Here is a 20,500-nt window from a genome sequence, read left to right as displayed (position 1 = left end):
GATGAGACCTGGCAACCTGCCGGAGAAACGGGGCCCCAGATAACTGGGCTAACCCTATGAGGGTTAGAATCAATGTTAATGTTTTAGATTAGACTAGATCTAAAACATTAACACCGATTAAGACTAAATTAGTCTTAGTCTTTAGACGAAATGCGTATAAGTTTTAGTCACATTTTAGTCATGTTTTGTCCTTCATAGCTTTTGTCTTAATAAGTTTAAGTTGACGAAAAGTCATGACATTTTAGTCAAAACTGTTTTCTCTCATCAAAAGAAATTAAATTAGGCTAATACAAGTATAGGAAATTGTTGAAATTCATAAAACAACACTTTTACTTATGTAATATTGGATTTATGACCTTAATGTTCCTCTTCTTCAAAGACATGAAGCCAAATTTCATATATTTTATATATAAGGGTTTTAGCAGAGAGGCGACATGAGCCACTGCTGGACGAGATGCGCGCCGGGGGGGAAACAGAATTTTATCTTAACACTTTAAGATTTGCGTCCCCTCTCGTGTCGTCAACGAAAACATAACATACATTTTGTCATCATTTTTATTATCGAAAATCTATTTTCAGCTCGTCAACGTCCCGTATTAGACATGGAAAAAAGTTCGTTGAAGAACATTTTTCATCACAGTTTTTCGTAAACGAAATATACGCTGGTTAGAATATGGTTTTATCTTTTGCTTTACAGATTTTCATGCACATTTTCTATTTACAGCAACTGTTCCACAAATCTGCTAGTGCTTCAATAATCAACCACGAGGAGCACGGCTCTTCCTCCTGTAATCTTTCCCCTCGCATGCATTTGATGATTTATCGGTGACGAGGAGTCGTCGTGTTTGTGGCCGACAGTATATCTTGCCGAATATTGGGTGTCTGGTTTAAGCTAACAATGGGAGTGGTGGTGCAGGGCGGCTAAACAGTGACGGATGAATGGGTAATAAAAATCCCGCATCAATTATTAACGCGCTCCCTGGTTACAACTCAAAGAGAAGAGTTCACCACTGCCTGCCGTGCCGGGAGATCATTACGGAATCAGACGCTGCCAGCACTTCCCACAACATACACACCCATTATATCGTTGCCTCGCATATATAAAAATATGTATTTTAATGTTTCTTTGCACACCAGCGCTTTCTTCCTACTGGCTGCATCCTGTTTTTTATTCTTATTCTGTTGTTGCCAATCTCTCCATGTGGATTCATCCATTTGTTGTTTAACAGAAAATAAACTGAGGGAAATAGAGAAAACGTGTTTAATATACATCAGAGCAAAAGGCCAAATGTTTGCTGCTTTCACTTTAGTTTTGAGATTTGACCTCATTTTCTGCGCTGCCCAATTCGATCAGCTTGACTGAGGAAGTGCAAACTCATCACTTGACCGGGGATCCTGCTCCGCGTCGCAGCCGTTCACGTCTCCACCAGTTTGTTCTTCGCTCCTTCACCAACATGTTTGGAAAAATAGATTGACGGAAATCTTCACGACGGTAATGATTAGTCAGTGTAAAAGGGCAAACGTTTGCTGCTTTCAGCTTCTTGAAAAGTCAGGATTAACTACTTTGATAAAAGATAGAATTTTGAGACGTCACCTCAGGCTGTTTTTTTCTTTTTAGCATATTATGAACGGAAGAAAATAAAGGGTTAAGGTCCCATCCGTCCACCTATGACTTTGTTCTTCACTCACTGAACGGAATAATCCTGTATGGCTGAATGGCTCAAACCGCTTCAAAATTATGAAACCCCATCATATATCATGTCAACTTTCTCACTGTTCACATTAAAACAAATAGATATAAAAAATATATGAATCGAATTTCTTGAAAACCGTTTTCAGCTACAGTCTTAATATCGCAGTCAAACGATTGACTTGTTTACTTCAGACCCCTAAAGTTAAGAATCCGTGCGGAAAAATCTCTCATATTTATATTCTATTCTATTAATAAAATGATTTAAGAGGAGGTGGAAGATGAAATGTGGTGGCGAGGAGAATAGAAATAAATAAAGACACTTGTGGAGTGCGGTGAAAAAAAGTCATGCGCCTGGGGTTTTTACCAATTTTGCAGAGAAGTTGTGAGGCACATGCACATTGACTGGATTAAACTGTCCCTGAGGAAATCGTTTGAATAAAAATCCTCAGAAATGTCCTCTGTGTATCCCCTTGGCTGCCTGTCATCGTGACAGGACTTCGATAAGCATTGGCTGTTTAGAAGAAGAATTCAGAAGAATCATCTCCATAATTTCGAATCACGTTATTAAACGTATCTATGCATTTTCCTGATTAATGTCAAAGCACTCAGCGGCTCTGTTCCCCTGCTGACTGGTCACCTCTTCAGCTGGTTAAAGGGGCAGTAAGCAGACTTTGGAGAAAGCTCGTCTCTGCAATTGGCCGGTCGCGAACCCGCAGCCTCGGGTACGTGACACTGACGCGCTTAACCACGAGCCTACCAAAATCCCCGAGATGTAGCATCGATCGCTAGCACGACACTTAAGGTGACGGGGAGTGGTCCGCACCATTTATTTTTTGCGATTCACTTAGCCAGGGCTGCGCCGACAAATTTCGATTTTTTTTTTTCCCGACGCACACACAAAGCTGACAGCTAGCGGGACTGCGAGGAAATATTTGCAGGTTTGCACACTGCTTCCTGTTTCTCAGGTTATAGGAGCTTTTGCCAAATGCGGCTCAAATGAGTTCATTTCACGTAGGATTCAAATGAAAAACCTCCGTTTCATTTTCTCATAGACCTAAACAACCAGAGGAGTCGCCCTCTGCTGGTCGTTCCAGAGAATACAGGTTTTAGGCACTTCCACATTGGCTTTTCACTTTCCGAACGCCAGTGACTATACGTCCATTTTCATATCGTCTATGGTCCTAAACCTTGTGTTCGGTCATGGAGTTGCCAGCTTACTACTTTTATCTGGATTTGTTGTTTTCTGGATAAACATACAATTTTGAGTTGTTACCTTTTCTTTTAACCATATTATAAACAAAAAATAAATCTTACTCCCACCTCTTTAATTAGTCTCCTCTCTTGCTTTCAAGTCAATCAGCTGACTTAGAAAGTGCAAAAACATGCTTTAGACTGTGTTCGGTCATGGAGTTGCCATCTGTGGCTAGTGGCAAAGAGCTTGTTTGAAATTGTCCATGTTGGCGTAAAAGAACTAAGGGCGGGCGGGTGGTAACGGTGGCTGGAGTGAGTGCGGATGATGGGGCCCAATTTGCTAGCCGTCCACCACTCCTAATGATGCCTGACCTGGATAGATTGCGGTACCCGCCGGGACAGAAATATGAAAGGACAGAATGGTATTAATCTAGAAAAATGAGACGTGAGGCGTCAGTTCGGAGGTGCAGGGACGAACGGAACAACACAAAGACAAGGGGGGGGGGGCAGGAAGGGAAGAGTAAAAAGAGAGACTGATGTGAGCTGAGGGAGAAAAGATTGAGGCGCCGAAGAGCTGAGCTTGTCAGCTCGGCGTCTGAAGAGAACAAAAAAAAAGAGATGAGGCGAGTGTGTGTGAGACGAAGGAGGAACGGCTGGAAGCAAGCTGATGGAGATGGACACGCGGAGGTCAGACACAGGTATAGAGAAAGACATGTGAAAGGAACACAAAGGGAAGAGGGGGATACAGACCGAGGGGGGAAAGAGAAGAAGAAGAAGGAGAGAATCTCAGAGTGTAAAGGGTAAAAAAGAACGACCGAACTTGGAGAGTGTCGAAACTGAGGGACAGATGGAAGAAGACGGAGGAAGAGGGGAAGAAGAGGACGAGTTTAAAACTGATGAGCACTGATGGGCGGATGGAGAAAATGAGAAAAGTGCCTCATTAAGATTTAAGGAGGCAGTAAATAAGTATAATATCAGCTGCTGTCACTGATGTGTTTAATGAACGATCCGTTGTTTGAGCGCTTCAGTCAAACTGGTCGGTTGGTACGAGGATCACCGCCCAAAGAATTCTCCAAGATGTCAAATTTACCAAAGTCCGCCGGATGTTCCACGCAGTTTGAGGAGTCTGCTATGGAGGTTCTAATTGAGAGATGGTTCACACTGGCGGCTCGGTCTTTTAATCAATGGCCCAAAGGCACACACAGTGTCGTCTGGTGTATCGAAGCAGAGGGCGTAGTCTTCAATAGGCCGTATGGTTTTCAAAAAAGTCCGCCGTTGACTCAACAAACCTCTTTCACGGACACCATAGAAACGTTTAGGAAAATATAGTCACCGGGTTTGGGAAAGAGAAGCCAATGTGGAAGTGTCTGGAAGCCTGTATTCTCTGGAATCACCAGCAGAGGGCGACACCACTGGTTGTTTCTATAGAAGCTCTATGAGAAAAATGACTCTACTTCTCACTTGATTTATAACGTCAGTGAACAATTTCCTGAGGAGTTTATGGTTCATGACTTCTTCAAAAAGCATGGTGTCCATTTTGTTCATTTTGAGTCAAATTGTCGATACAGCACGGTTTGTATTTGGGCGTGGATATGGCGTGATTGACAGCTGCTGCGGTCCAATGGCTGCAGGTGGGCGTGCAGTGGACGAGCTCCCAACAAGATGGCGCTGGTCAAAATATTAAACTCCAGGCTGGGCGATGCCACAGTGGGTTGCAACTTGTTTTTTTAAAGCTACAGTGTGTAATATTTAGAAGAACCTGCACACAGAAATTGAATATATTGTCCATTACTATGTGTTCATATGTGTATAATCACAGATGTTTTTTCGTCAACTCTGCATGAGTTAAATATAGTGACATGAGGTGGACCCGACCTCCGCGTGAGTCGCCATGTTTCTACGTGGTGTTGAATACGGTTGTTAAACAAAACGGTTCCAGAACACGTCGCGTTTGCATTGAATTTTCAGACGCTGCAGGAAACCGGAAATGGAATCGGCGGTGCGCCGCCATAAAGTGTCCCCTGTTGGTCGCTCAGTTGGCTGCGGTTTGCAATTTTACCACCAGATGCCGCCAAAAAATGACAAAGACTTACACACTGGGGCTTTAAAGTCTAGAGACTATACTTGGAATGTAAAGGGATGAAATTTGATGCTGAACTTTTTGTTAGTTACAATTTTTGCTAGATTGGTAAAAAAAAGAAAGAAAAGGAGTTGGCTATGTAGCAACATGTAGCCTCTTTAATGGAACTGAAAATGATGATAATGTTTCAGTTCTCAAGTTTGGTTACAGTGGAATCCATTTCAAATATACAGTATTTTCATGGTGAATAGCTCAACACAGAAGCTTTGTATTTTGCTGTATTTATGTGCATTCAAAGAAAAATGAATACTGAGCATTTTGATGCACAACCGAGTGCCTTTTACTGAAATATTGGTCTTAGAAGTTTCTAAGAAAGTTTATGATGCTTCCTTTATACTTAAGAAAAAAACATTTCCTTTGTCTTCTCTCTTTTGAATACGGGTCATTATTGATATCTCAGGCGTCCCGCTGACCACAGCTTCTATTTCGCCTGTGACGGATGAAACAACTTCACTGTTAACAGACACTTTTTCAAGCCTACAGGAAGTGGAGCGTTTGATTCTAAACAAGTTTTGGGGTAAGGCGTCGCTTAAAAGGAGCTCCCTTGTTGCCGCAAAAAGTTTTGCAGGATTCCCGCTGGCCTTGAAAATCAAACGAAGAAAAAAAAAGTTCCCCCCATTATTTTAAATTAGTGCCACTTAGAAACGTACAAAAATGAAAAGGGAAACTGCTGTCACTCAATTTGATTGACTGGTACACAATGTGCTCCTGTTTTTCTTCAGAGAGTTATCTTTAGGGCTATTTAATTTTGAGTGTATTATAAAATGTATGAATCATTAAGAAGACATCGTTCAAATCTTCTAAAGTGAGTGAGACACAAGGGGAAAGATTTTTTACATTCTGTTTTCAACAGATTGCAGTTGTCACTGGATATGGAATAAGATTTTCGGTTTTTTTGTGTGCAATGAATTTTGCATGGGGAAATACATTCAACATATAAAAGTGTTTTCTGACCACGAATGCAGCCGAGGACAAAAATACTTTCTCAAGATATGACTTTGCACGTCGAAAAGAAAAGCCCAAGCAGATGAAACTTTTTAGGGCGTTGTTGTCCAGCTCCGCGTTTTTCTATGTCCTCAGGTGGGATGTTTTGAATTTCAGAATTCAAAACATCCCAAAGCAACAAAAAAAATAAAAAATACTCCCCTGCACTTGTTTCTGGATCAAACAGTTTCTCCGTCTTGCAGCGAGACTCGTGGAAAAACTTCCAGGTCGTGCAAGTTTTTTAAAACAAGGAAGATGGGTTTTTTCTTTGTCGGCGCAAACTCCCGAAGGCATGTTCTATATTCTGAGGTCTGTTTTCAATAAATCTTGATTATTTTGAGTTCCTAATATGTGATTGCGAGGCCAATTATCCACAACAAAGCGAGTTTATGTACGAGGACGGAATGAAATTAACTGTTAATCCAAGCTAGGCTAGTTCCCCTGCATGAGTGAATCTAGTTCTTTTTTAGATTTCATTTTCTTTGATTACAACAAACAACTAGGGCAAAAAAATATATTTATTATATAATAAGTAATTCAAATGGAGCCCACATGTTACCAAGTAGTCCTACCTGAGTCCTCCAGTCTAAACAGCTGATCAGGTTTGTCAAGACCCTTGGATGTGACCCATAGGCAGGCATACTGTATCTCTGTTGTCATGGTTACAATGAAAGAGGTGGCCTGGCAATTAGAAGAACATACAACTCATTGGCTTGCATCAAAGACCTTTTGAATTTAAAATTGAATCTGTATGCCTCGGCAAAATATCATTTGAAGATGTTGTGCAGGAGCACGCGCGCCAAAGGCAGCTTTGGCAATTTGATGTGACAGAACTTGACCACAACCCCTGTGAGATGGACGGGACCACTCCCATGGAGAGGCCCTCCGAGGAGGCAAGGTGGCAGAGGCCGATTAATCATACTAGTAGGTAGAATGAGCAGGACGGTCCATAAACATCTGAGCGCACTCTACGTGAACACACTTGACACTGTTCTAACGCCCGAGCTGTTAAGAGAAGAGGACGCGAGGGCAGAGTTGGACAGGATGAGAGAGAGAGAGAGAGAGAGAGAGAGAAGAGAGGAAATTGCAGGTAAAGTGGAGTCGGGATGAGGGAAAAGTTGGAGGGTTGCAGTTTGAAGATAATGAAAGGGGAGATAGGAGGAGACGAGAAGAGGGGACAGGAGTGAAAGATAGGAGGATGTACTCCAAACTGATATCCATTGTCTCTCTCTCTCTCCCTCCCTCTCTGTCTCTCTCTCTCTCCCTCCCTCTCTGTCTGCCTCTCTCTCTCTCTCAGCATGTGCAGCCTCGTTTCACAGTAAAAGAACAGACTTTGCACAATAAAAGAGATAACAAATCAGCAGGAAATACTGCCGCGTCTGCAATTAGTGTTCCGGTCAAAGTTCTGATTAATCCCTGCTGTTTGACTGCGTGTGTGTGAGTGTTTGTGTGTGTGCGTGCGTTTTAATGTGCGTGCACTGCGTGTGTATGTGTGGCATTTGTCTGCGGAATAGAATTGATTGCACGATGAGGTCAATGGCAGTACCAATAAGTAACGAATTGCCAGGGGATATGTTTGTGTGTGTGTGTGTGTGTGTGTGTGTGTGTGTGTGTGTGTGTGTGTGTGCGTCCCATCGGTGTGTGGGTAATTAATTGCCGGGTGCGTGCACAGCACCGCCACAGTGCTGAGACGCTCGCAAAAGTTACACTGCAGGGCCAAAAGTATGTGGACACCTGCATTTTTGTACACACACAGAGAAAAGTGAGTGTCAGACGCGTCATTCCAAAACTGTCTGCGTTAGTCGGTATCTCCCGTGCAGATTTCAGAATCCGCAGAGAATCGATGCCATTTAGCCCCAAGAGCGTCGGTGAGGTCAGACGCTCATGTCGGACAATAAGGCCTGACTCATAGTTTTGCGTTCTAGCTCGTCCCAGAGGTGTCGGATGGGGGGGGGGGGGGGTCACGGCTCTGAACAGGGCCCCATTTAGTTCCCCTAGCAGGCGACATAGAAAGATTATTCCTTCAAGACTGTCGCAGGAGTTCGACCTTGCACAAGGACACTGCCGCACACACTTTAGAAGCACGTCGCTGTCACGATGTCGCACCAGGTGGAATTTAAAGGACCAAACCTCATCCGTGAAAAAGAGCCCCTGGAAGTGTGTGGGCAGCGGTTTAATACACAGAGCACGCATTCTGAGTTCAGTAAAAAACAACCCTGGCGACGAGGGATTGTGTTTGTATAGAACTCATTTGCTACGGCAAAAAGGTGTTTTTTATTAATGTAACAAGGGTATGTTGTTAACGTGCATATTTGTGCTGCTCACAATAAATCTGTGGCTTCATTAATTCCCCCCAAAAAATTAAAAGGGTGCATCTGAATGAAATATGCTGTTGCGGTGCAGCTGTTCAGAATTTTTTAATTTCTATGATTGTTAAAAGAAAACATGAATGCATCGTTCACGTGCTACATGTGTGTGTGTGTGTGTGACCTGTTTGTTAACGGCTTTGCAGGGACTATTGGGACCAGACCAATTCCTGCAGCTGCTCCTCGGCCGACCTGTCGCTCCCAAGGACGAGCTCCGCCGCCGTCGGCCGCCGCCGCCGCCGGGGCGGTTATTACCTGTCAGCCGCTGTCAATGGCAGCGTCGCGTCACGGGCCAGGGTGATGACAAAAAGGGTTAGAGAGGTTTACTGCTGACCCCACAGAGCCAATCAACCACCTGTTCCAGAAAAAAACTGACAGAGAGACTGTCAGGATCAAGAAAACGCACCATTAAGGACACAGCGAGACGTCGAGCTGCCAGGGTGTTATTTTACTCGTGTCTTTTTTTCTTTAATTCCCCCTTAAAATAGTTCTGTTATTTGAATTTGCACTAATATTTCTCATGCTGTTTTTCTTGGTTTTTGTGTTTCAATGTATCGTGGTTTTTGTCCTTATGTAGGAAATATGCTATATAAATAAACACGCTTCCACTCGTCATCGTCACTGAAAATAATTGAGCATGATCTTCCACTATGACTTTCACTACTTTAACTCCAAGCACCATATTTTACATGCGGCTCAGCATTTACTATGTACTTTCACCCTGTGAGCATCTCGAAATATAACAGCTCTACTAGTAATGCAGAAATTACTCTTAATAAGAGAAAGAGAGAGAAATTGGGAGTTCATTTTCCTGGAATGGATTTCTGAAATGACACCAGCCTCACATTCGCCCTTTTTTACACGGTGGAGGCAATTTTTTCTTTTCGGAGAGCGGCCTCTTGAGCGCGGTCAGTGCGGTCAGACGAGCACATTAAAATGTTGCAGTGTCTGGCTTTATGGCTGCTGACGCGGCGTCGTGAACGCACCCATGAAATGAGACGGACACGGTACACTTTAGCCAGAGCGTCTGTATATATGTATATATATATATATATATATATATATATATTAAAATTTAAAAAATGTTAGAACAATACACGTGATAGGGCCCCGTGTTATCTCTCACACTTCCGCAGTTGCGTTCTCGTCACATTTGCAGCTCTTAATATTATTAGAACTGAGCTGAAAGAGGTGAGTCAAAGAAGCTTTTCTCAAAATAAAAGAAATATTGAAAAATATAGAAAGATATTTCTGGTTTTCTGTCCAGGGAAGAGAATTAGGGCCAAGCATAAGGGGGAAAAAAATCTCAAATGCCGAGAATAAAGTTGAAATTTTGAAAATAAAGCCGGAATTTCGAGATTGAAGACGAAATGTCGAAAAAATAAAATTGAAAGTTCGAGAAAGAAGTGGAAATGTTCAGATTAAAGTTGTAAAAGTCGAGATTAAAAGACGAAATGTGGAGAAAGAAGTTGAAATGTCGAGATTAGAGTCTAAATGTCGAGATTAGAGTCGAAACAGCCCTGAACGTCCGTGTTGTGGTTCCAGTTCAGCTGTCACACATCCACGCTAACTAGCGTTAGCAGAGCTCCGTTTGCAATTGAACGTTATCGTGTCAGGACACACGTTGACGTTCATTGTCACCGCATCGCTTCTTCCAGACTCAGCCTGTCAATAATGATATCGCAATTTTGCAACTTGGTTGGCAGCTAGCGTTAGCTTAGCAAACTGGCTAACAACACATCAACATCTGGTTGTTTGGTGCTGATGAACACAGTGCTTTGTTCTCAAAATAGTTTTTCGACTTTCTCGAAATGCAAGATTAATAAAAAACTTCCTCCTCTCATTTCTGTCCACATGCCTGGCCCGAATACTCTTCCGTATCTGTCTGTTGAGGAAAAGCAGCAGATTATATTAAAAAAAGGGGCGAAATAATACGAGTGAAACCCAAGGTGCCGTGAGCATCAGTGTGTGTTGGTACTCACAGATGATGTGTTTTCCCTTTAAGCCACAGAATCACTGCCCAGTGTTTCTCTGTGTTTTCACCGTGGTTTGTCGCATCGACACGTTCTGAACGTGGCGTCTCGGTTGCGAGATTGAGCGCAAGTCAATTATGTCAATTATTAGTGCCTTTAGAATTGCGACACTAATAATTTATTGCCCCTGCGATGAGGACATTGCCCATCTAATGAAAAAAACAAAAAAAAACAGGTCCTTTAATAGAAACTGTCAGTGAAAAGATTTGTGCCGGCCTGGGTCGGTACTGTCACCGCCCAAAGTCCCGGGGACTGATTTGTTCCCTGTCAGCACGATAATGGCGTCGTGAGGACGCGTGATTGGAGCCTTTAGCGCTGCCATGCGCCTCGTACGGGAGCTGTAGGTGGCCACTGAAGGGCCGAATGGTTCCCGGGCCAAGAAGGAAAAAACCAGACACAGCGAAATATAGTCATTGCAAACAGTTCTTCTGGAGAGTGGATGAGGTACAAAGGGACATGCAGCCCCCTGAAAAGGACTGAGCCCCTGAATGAGCAAAATTGCAATGTCGGTTTGAATTGCAGGGCTGCAGCTGCGGCACAACATCAACTTCGGAGGCAGCACTCAGCAACTCGTCTCGGACTGCTCCACACGGCAGACGGCGGCAAAGAGTTGTGATCGAAACCCCGCCCAGTGGGCCACTTCTCAACGACTGAACCCCTTCAAGGTCCCGGGGGACAAACGGATGGCACTTCACAAAGTGGATGGCACGTGGGTTTTTAAAAGTTACATACCCTCCTCCGTGGTAGGTTGAAGGCACTCTTCCACAAAGGGAGTAACCACGGGGAAACAGTGTGAGGCAGAAGATCTATTTTTCTACACATTTGCAGTATTTCCTCGGGCACCATGTGTTTTTTCTCACATGGCCGCCGACAACTCAGGATCCCACTTGGGGAACTGTAGGAGCTGCACAGCTCGTCCTGTCTTGTCCCACTCCAGTTTCAGAGGGTAAAAAAAACTAAATCCCCTTCCACCCACCTTTAACACCGCCAGAATGGACACGGACCCACATGGGCCGTAAGTTGGACGCAGATGGACCAGAAAAGCCAAAGAGCCCAAGTGGGGCCGGAGTGAAAACGTCAGCTCGGGCAACACAAAAGCATCCGAGGGTCACGTTTAAACACTTCAATCCAAAGGGGGGGGGGGGGGGGCATCCAACATCTGAGTCGGCCCAGACAGTTCATGAATACAAATATGAGCGAAACTGGATGAGTTGCGAGTTTGGATGCCGAACAAGCAGCTTTTGCAACGACGACCAAGTTTTTTTCCGTGAAGGAGCTCATGATTAAAAAGCTGGAACCTCTTTCAGAAGTAGAACTTGTCTTGATGCTGCCGAGGAGCTGCTTGCGCTGGATAAAAGTGAAATTGTTCCGCTATCAGCGAGCAGATCTCTGATGTGGCACAAGATATTGAGAAAAAACCCCCCACTGAAAAACAGGACGAGGACTTTACAGTTTCTCTCTCTGGTTTGTGATGGAACAGAATAACACCACACAACAGTTTTCGTTTGTGTGTGTGTGTGTAATCACTGGAGAGTCGCTGCCTTGGCCAAGTTGTAGGATTTCTTTTTGAGCAACTTGTTTTGTAGCAGCCTCATCATCATCCTCATCATCATCATCATCATCACTACCATCTGACATCAGACGTTCCAGCCGTCGCATTAGAGAAGTCGAGTGTGATGTGTCTGCTCAATGATTCAGTGTGGTAAATCATAGGAAGAGGAAAAATGTTCCCCACCCCTCTGCTTTAAACCTACAAACAAACCCAAACTGGACTATTCAAAAATACACTTTGACTTGAAAGCGAATAAAAAATATATTTAATGAAGATGTGTGATTAGCCTCCATAGTGACATTTCTAAACCGCTCTGTGACTGCGACGGTCTCCTTTCTATCCGTCTGCGTCTCCGGTCCTTAGTCCCGTCGCCCCCCCGAGCAGCCATCGTGTCTGCGGCCCAGATACCGGCTTTTTTTCTGCTGAGCGAAGGGGCTGGACAGCTCTGCATACCGATACGCAAAACCGCCACTTTCATTCTCATTAAAACAATGGAGGGACGATGGGAGATGGGGAGATAGTGAAATGGAGAGACACAGGAAGAGAGGTGAAAGACAGAGCATATTAAGACAGACTCGGCCAAGAGAGGGGGAGATAGGGGAGGTGGTGGTGGTGGGGGGGGGGGTCGTTAAACAAAAACGCTGGTGCCGCCGCAGTGCTCCGAGTCAGCTGTCAGGCCGGCGGGCCCTCACAGGCGAGATAGCGGGAGGGAGGAAAACAGCGAGGGAGATATCGAGGGGGAACTTAAAGGTCAGAGCACAATGAGTTCCCATCAAGGGAACGAGGGGAAGAGTCAAGCGCTCGTATCTGCCGGCCCCATCTCCGCTCAACGCTGCTGGCCCGCCGGTGTCGTCTCCACCGAGGGCGGGCGGCGGCGGCGGCGGCGGCCGAAGCGAAAACAGAACTCTCAGGGGCCTCGCGGCTGCTCAGAGTGACAGTCACGAGCCTCAGATTCAACAGTGTTCACATTTCTTTGCGAAGCAGCGGTGTCTTTTGCTCGGAGGATGCTTGGTCATTTTCATTTCATGGTGTAATTTCCAGTTAAAGTTCAGTTTCGATGCTGATTAATACGAAGGCTACAATGGATGCTTTTGGTAATTAATTACAAGGGGAACGTTAAAGAGGATGTGAAGGGGGCACAACACTTTGAATTCAAGGCCGGCGAACGTCAGCTCAATGCTTGATGTGGGGAAAATGTCTTTGTTTGTCCAACGGGGCTAACAGCTCCATAATCCATGATGCAAATGAAGGGTGTCAGTGTCACCTGCACTTGACTTTGCTCGATGTTCGCCCGGAACATGTTGTCCATACAAAAATCTGGCTGTAGTTGAATTTGTTAGAAACCTTTTCCCGCAGGAGAAACAGTGTTCCGTCCCGTACAAGACGTCTCTGTGTCCACGTCAGTTGTTGGGCACTTTTATGTTTGTGTAAGTTGTGCCTGGGGCATTTGCGAACACTCTGGCATGCGTGTGTGTGTGTGTGTGTGTGTGTGTGTGTGAATGAGAGAGAGAGAAGGAAGGTATGTGAGTATCAGTATTTTCCAGTTCCTTAGTGTCATTATCTAGTGGTGCTGTGTTCGATTAAACCTCTAAACTCGAGATTGCCAACCTCCGAATCAGAAGTTACTCACCAACCCGACTTCGGAGCTCAGAGTTCCCAGGTGTAATGGAACGTAGCATTTACCAACCCAGTACTCTGTTGTGGAGCTGCCCAGGGTGCTGATTCTTCTGGAGCTGTCCAGGGTGCTGATTCTTCTGGAGCTGTCCAGGGTGCTGATTCTTCTGGAGCTGTCCAGGGAGCTGATTCTTCTGGAGCTGCCCAGGGTGCTGATTCTTCTGGAGCTGCCCAGGGAGCTGATTCTTCTGGAGCTGTCCAGGGTGCTGATTCTTCTGGAGCTGTCCAGGGTGCTGATTCTTCTGGCGCTGTCCAGGGTGCTGATTCTTCTGGAGCTGTCCAGGGTGCTGATTCTTCTGGAGCTGTCCAGGGTGCTGATTCTTCTGGAGCTGTCCAGGGTTCTGATTCTTCTGGCGCTGTCCAGGGTGCTGATTCTTCTGGAGCTGTCCTTGCCAACAGTTGCCAGTGAGCTGGACTCCTGCTGGTGTTGAACGACGACCTGTCTATAGTTTGTCTTGACTCATCATCGTCCTGTTAAAACAATATTTACTTTGTTTGTTTGTTTTTTCCAGATCCTGATCACAGAGTCTTGAAGGCACCGGTGCCAGTCTGCCTTCGCTACTGTCACTTCTGTTTAGTTGTTCAGTTTCCCTAACGCCTGTGAGCGGTTCAGTTGGTTTTCTCTGTCCCACTCCGGCAGGAGGCTGTGGTGTTTTTTAAAGTCCCACATTACCCAAAGGAGCATTGTGCAAACACCTGGATTCTGCCGAGTGATGTAATAAGGGACGACATATTTACAAAGTAAACTTGGTCAACGAGATTTGAATATGGACTGGCTTGTTGTCAAAAACACACCCTCAGAATCCATAACACCTTGATTGTCCCTGGTGGCCGATTGCAGGACAGGTTATTAACCCCGCCCCCTCCAGGTGGGACATGTTCTTTTTGGGGACGGGTCATTTTAGGTTGTTCCATCATGCTGCTGTAACATGACGGCTCCACACGACAATCTACGGTGGCCCTGAAGTGCAAATCACACTGACAAATAGGAAAACTCAACAGATCAGAAAACTCAATGGCAAGTGTGTTCTCTGTTTTACCGTTGAGTTTCCTGTTTCACCGTTGAGTTTTGTGATTTGTTGTTGTGTTTACCTGTTTGTCGTTTGTCCATTTGCACCCCAGGGCCACCGTAACGATCATCATTTTATATAAGTTATGACCTCGTGCTTGTCAGAAAATGGTCCCAAACTAGCGGACTCCTCCTACTTTTGCTTTAAACTCAAAACTTATATAAACCTCTGATTAAAGTAACTATAGTATATATGGTACCAACAACTTTATCCTTTTTAACTCTGTGCTCATTCTGTCCTCTCTAGACCCTTTGGTCTGCAGCAGAAGATGCAACTGTTCTGATGTTTTGGTCGATTTACAGATCTGAAGTTTTTTACATAGCAAGGTTTATAATAATGATACTAAACACATATTGGAATAACACATCATGAGTCACTTTTTTCCCCCCGTGTCTTCCTTCACCCTCCACGGTTGTCTTTACATTTGGGACTTGACATAACAGAAATCCAGTCTCACTGAGGATGTGAAAGCAGAATGATATCACAGAGCTCCTCCCCTGAGGCTGCCGTTTAAAAGAGGAAAAGGTTGTAAATGCATTTAGAGAGGGGTTGTTTTTTTCTTTTCTGGGAGGAGTTGGCGTCTGAAGCCTTGATTTGGAAATGTTTTTACAGGGTGTAAATTCCAAAACTCAGAGGAACGGGCTTTCACTGCGCCGTGTGTTTCGGGGGGATAATCAAACATGTCGCACTTTGCTGACGGGGAAGATGAGCTGATGCGGCGGGCGTGACGGGGGGGGAAAGAAACCAAAGAGAGTGCAAGCAACAAGAGACATTCAGCAACAGTTAAGTTAGTCATAAAAGAGCTAAGAAATCTGTATATTTATATTCACAGAAGAAAGGGACAGGTTATTGTTGGGTTTTTTTCTCTTTCCATTTCATAATTAAACATCTACTGACGTAACATACACTCGGTATACACAACCATGAATATATCTGCTCCATGAAAATACAGGAAATCATGCAAATATAACACTTTATTTCATTTGTCATAAGGGACTTTTTTTTGTCGTTGTTCTTCCTCCACCTCTATACTCTGGATTCTCTTAGTAATTACAAGTTGTCATTGCACAGTCCCCGACCCTTTTACAGAAAAATCTCAGCCCTCGTCCCCCCCCCCCCCCGCCCCCAACACACCCACCATCGCCTCCCGCCCGCCCCCCCTCCACCAAAGAAACATAGAGAGATATAACAGGCTCGGTAGAAAAACAGTCATTGGTTCCTACAGTTTGTACAAAATTCACAGGTCGATCTCGTTTTTGTTTGTTTGCCTTCTTCGCTTAGTTTACACACCGTCGTCCGCACAGGCAACCAAACCGCTGTACAGATGAGAAACGCATGAAATAAAGCAAACAACATTGATTTAAAAAGAAGAACAAGCAGGGACAGAAATAGCATTACATAGAAATAGCATTACAGAGAAATAGCATTACATAGAAATAGCATTAGCACACTGCGGTCGTCATGGTTCCCCCCTCTGATCTGTTGCTCCGCATATCACGCTCAACTAATAACAACCGGCACATGGATAAAAGGCTCTATTACTGCTGACTGGGACTTTGTGGGTATATCAGTGTCAATGAGATGCAAAGAGTAGGACTAGAGATGAAGATTTGAAAAACAAAATGTTTTCGATTATCAGTAAGGAATAACCTTTTTTGTATTAAATAAAGAATAGACGGATACCGAAGATGACAATTTCCAACTTTTCTTTAAGTTGTAATTGTAATAAATAAAATGTATCCTACATTTTGTTCTCCATTAGTATGGAATCGGGTTTTCGGTGTCAATCAGGACGTCCTTGAAAGTTTGCTCATTAAAGTGTCGAGTCATGAAGAAAGAAAAGTTCAATAGGGCGAAGGTCAGGCCTCGGGAGAGCTCATCAAAACGAGCGACGCAGTGAGACGATAAGGGGGGGGGGGGCAAAGGAACCCGGCCCACTAACTGGGGCAGGGCGGACGTCGAGCTGCCCCGTCTGAGGGCGAAGCTGGTGCATAGTGGAACTTGAGGAAAATGCTTTAAGAATTGATGAAGGGTTTGGGAGATGTGGACCATGGCACTTTTCAACTGTCATGTAGAAAAACTGTAAAAACAAGATTGTTTCGTGTCAATTCCCCCCCAAAATTGAGATCAACTCTTAACTGATCAAATTGCACAATTAAATAATTGAATCCTCGTCTGCGGGCGGCGACGAGTAAGTGACACTGACATGACTCTACATCGCGGCTAATGGTCCCCTTCGGGCGCCAGCGTTCATCGCAGCTGCACCGCAAGAAACGTGTTGCACATAATGAAACAGCGTTCCGAGGAGTTTCCAGCCCCTAAAAATAAGAAATAAAAAATAAATGAAATGTGTTGGGTTTTCATCCCCTTGAGAGCACAACTGTAATCAGCGAAAATATACTCGCAATCTGCCAGAGGGGGAAGATTATTGATTGTCCCAACTCTTAAAGGGGGGAGGGGGGGGGGCTCGCGCTGCGGAGAGGAAAACAGTAAGCACAGAATGCTCAGTGGATTTAAAGGCAATCTGCCAGGAGGGTTTTTGATATTTCATGTGTCCATGGTTGAATTTGTGGCAGTAAAGGCTCGTTTTTCACTCGACCCTTCCGATATCTGGATATATAATGTATAGAATGGTGGACAGGCGGACGGACACAGTGACCTCAGCATACCTTGCTATATCGGGTACATATGAAATTGCAGTATTAAAAATATATGGCCATTTGAATTGTTCTTGGTTACATTTGACTTGTTTGTCTGGTCTTTGCTGTAATTCGAGAGTATGTCTGCCTGAATACCGCAACCAGAGACCCGGGGGGGGGGGGGAATCGTCCTCATCTGTGACTATTAAATATGTTTACCCCCCCCCCCCGAACTTTAACAGCCTCGCTGGATAAACAAACATTTAGCCGCGGCGTCGGACGGTTAACGCCGCTAAATCTGTTCACAGGCACCGTGGCGCTAACGAGGGCGGACGACAAAAACCCGCCAGCGAGGCGCCTGTACAGTACGGAGTGTGAATATGAGATGTGTGTGTGTGTGTGTGTGTGTTCCTGCATGTGTTGTATCTCAATCCCATCCCTTCCAATGACAACAATGAGCAATTAACCGATTTCTCTGTCTCCCTCTCTCTCTCTCTTGTGGCCGCGACGCCAGGCCTGAAGTACGCTCATGTGCATGTGTGAATATCACCGTGTGTGAGCAATTCCTCTGTGGGCAAAGTGTGACACTAATGTCACGGATATGAGGTCACCGCCAAGTCACGGCGAAGTGTGTAAGAGGCTGCGGGCGGGCACACACACACACACACACACACACACACACACTCGCCACATGCAGTTACATACATGATTAAGGGAATTAAACCAAACACACACTCACGGACACCATTACTGTAATGTCTCTGCTTGTAATAAAAACCCCCGCACCCCATCATCCACACAAACACAAAGATTACTATCATCATTCAGGTGATTAAAATTTACTCCTCACTCTTCTCTCTCTCTTCTCCGTTTCCTCCAGTTAGAGCAGCACAAACCACACGAGCTAACGTTTTAAGTCGCCCGTGATTCCTTCCACCAGGACCCCCGGATGCCTTTCATCAACACGCACTGCGAGAAGATGATGAAAGAAATACGAAGAGGAAAGAGAAGAAAAAAAAATGAGAAGATAAAAGTCGTAGTATGATGAAAAGAAAGTGCGGGGAGGATGGAAAAAAAAAAAAGCGGGGTCGAACGCAGGATGTGGTTGTTAAGTTGAGTTAAGAGTTTACTGCTGAGCATTTCGAATCGTTTATTACAACCTCGGTCCTTTTTCTGAAGTATCACTTTGAAAACTGGATGAAGGGGCCCCCTCATTAGTCTGTTGATCCAGTTTACATGTGACGGCACAGGTGTATTTCTTCTGGGGGTCGTCAATAGGCATTGACACAATGAATAGAAAGCATCGCTTGAGTCTGCACGTTGTATACAGGCTCCTATATAAACACTTAACATACTATATTTGTCCTGCTACAGTTTTATAAAGACTCAAATGTCCTTTACGCAACTTCAAAGTTTTGTTTTGTACCGTTGCGTCATCGCAGAGCTGTGTGCAGCGCTCTTTGCCCTACTTCGCTCTCACTTGCTCTCTCTCTCGCTTTCTCTCTCGTCGATCAACGTCGATCTTTCTGTCAAATCCCGCCTGCATCAGTGTCCCGTTAAAACATCCATAAAGTTTTCACTGTCCTCAGCACGCAGGCAGGATTCAGCATGAACTCGCAGGAGCTACAGTGTGCGTGTCCCAGACCAGGCAAGACATTTAAGACAACAAGCAAGAAGCGAGGGAACAAGACACTGTGCTGCTACAATGAAGGGAGAAACGGTGATGACGAGCGATCAGCGACATGAAGCCTAATTCTCCAAGTGTCTCATCCATTATCATACAACTTATAACTCATCTCGCTCATCTGTGTTCCTGACCGGTTGTAGCGCAGTTGTCTCAGCACTCTGCATTTAAGTAATCCAGTGCTCCATTTTGAACCGTGTTTTTAGATACGAACGTGATTTCATTTTATAGACGGTTGGAATGTTTGCGTGACGGGGCCTCAAACTGAGCTGGATCTACAATTAAAACGGTGAGCTGCTACCTGCGTGCATGAGTTTGATTTGGACAGATGCTGAGTGCATCATTCAATGTCTGTGGTTTAAAAATGTGCAGTGCACCGGCAGTGCTTTGCCCTTTTCCCACAGTTGAGGACGAAGGAACAGAAATTAAAATGCAAGGCAAGGCAAAAGAACATACAAGAGAGGAAATGAGGGGAGGCGGGAGGATGGCTGGAGTGTAGCACGGCAGGCAGTGGAGGAGAGCCAACATCTATCTCGGTCCCTCAAAAAGCAGAATTAGCCGGGAAATATCTGGCAGAGGGAGACGACGCTCCTCCGGGTCGAAGGGCGGGACACGCGTCGATTGGTTCGTTCGGCAAAAAAACGTTTCACTGCACAGAGACTATTGTCGGCCCAATAATTGAGATGGGGACGATATAACTGGGCGGCGTGAGAAAGTGCAGCGGATTTGGAGTCCGCCGGCGTACCACCTGGGGGCTATTGCCATGGCAACAGCTGGAGATGTGTGGGGGCTAAGAGGGACTGATTGCGGGGCCAGCACGATTAAGGTCATACAGCAATTATCCGATTGTGAGGATCTACTGTGAAACGAGGAATCATTATCTCGGTATATATAATAATATAGAATAAAAAGTGGACAAGAGCATGGGAATCAATTGTAAGGGAATATTTTTTCCCGGGCCAAGTAGTTGAAACTCAATTTTTTTCTTTTTTTTCTTCTCCGCTGAGACTGTGCAGCTACATTTGATACTGGGTAAGTCCTCCGATATTCCCCAAACAGCACCACAAGATTTAAACCAAGAAAACTTGCACTCCATATTTAAACATCGTTTAATGGTCCTGAAAACACTTAAAGTGTTAAGAACTATAACATTTCCAGATGATTCTGTCAAGACCGGTCCGAAGTGTTTGACTCTTGAACTTTTGAATCTCTGGATACACTCACGACCGGCTGAAGCTATTCTCTCTTTTCTTTTTAAAGAAAAAAGAAATCAAATGATTTTCTCCAAAGATGAGCTCCACTATATATGCATTTGTCTTTCGATCAAATATTTTCATGAGGGGGAATGTTGTGCTGCACAGTTGAAAAAAGAAGCTTGCCTGACTTTCATCGTATCAGACTGACAGATTTTGCTTAACTGGCGAATAGATTTTAGTTTCCAAAAGATTTTCTGAGGGGCATTTTAGAGCACTGC

The sequence above is a fragment of the Scophthalmus maximus genome, chromosome 8 (assembly GCF_022379125.1).
Source record: "Scophthalmus maximus strain ysfricsl-2021 chromosome 8, ASM2237912v1, whole genome shotgun sequence".
NCBI lineage: Eukaryota > Metazoa > Chordata > Actinopteri > Pleuronectiformes > Scophthalmidae > Scophthalmus > Scophthalmus maximus.
The sequence above is the reverse complement of the archived record's forward strand: the minus strand, read 5'-3'. Positions refer to the sequence as shown.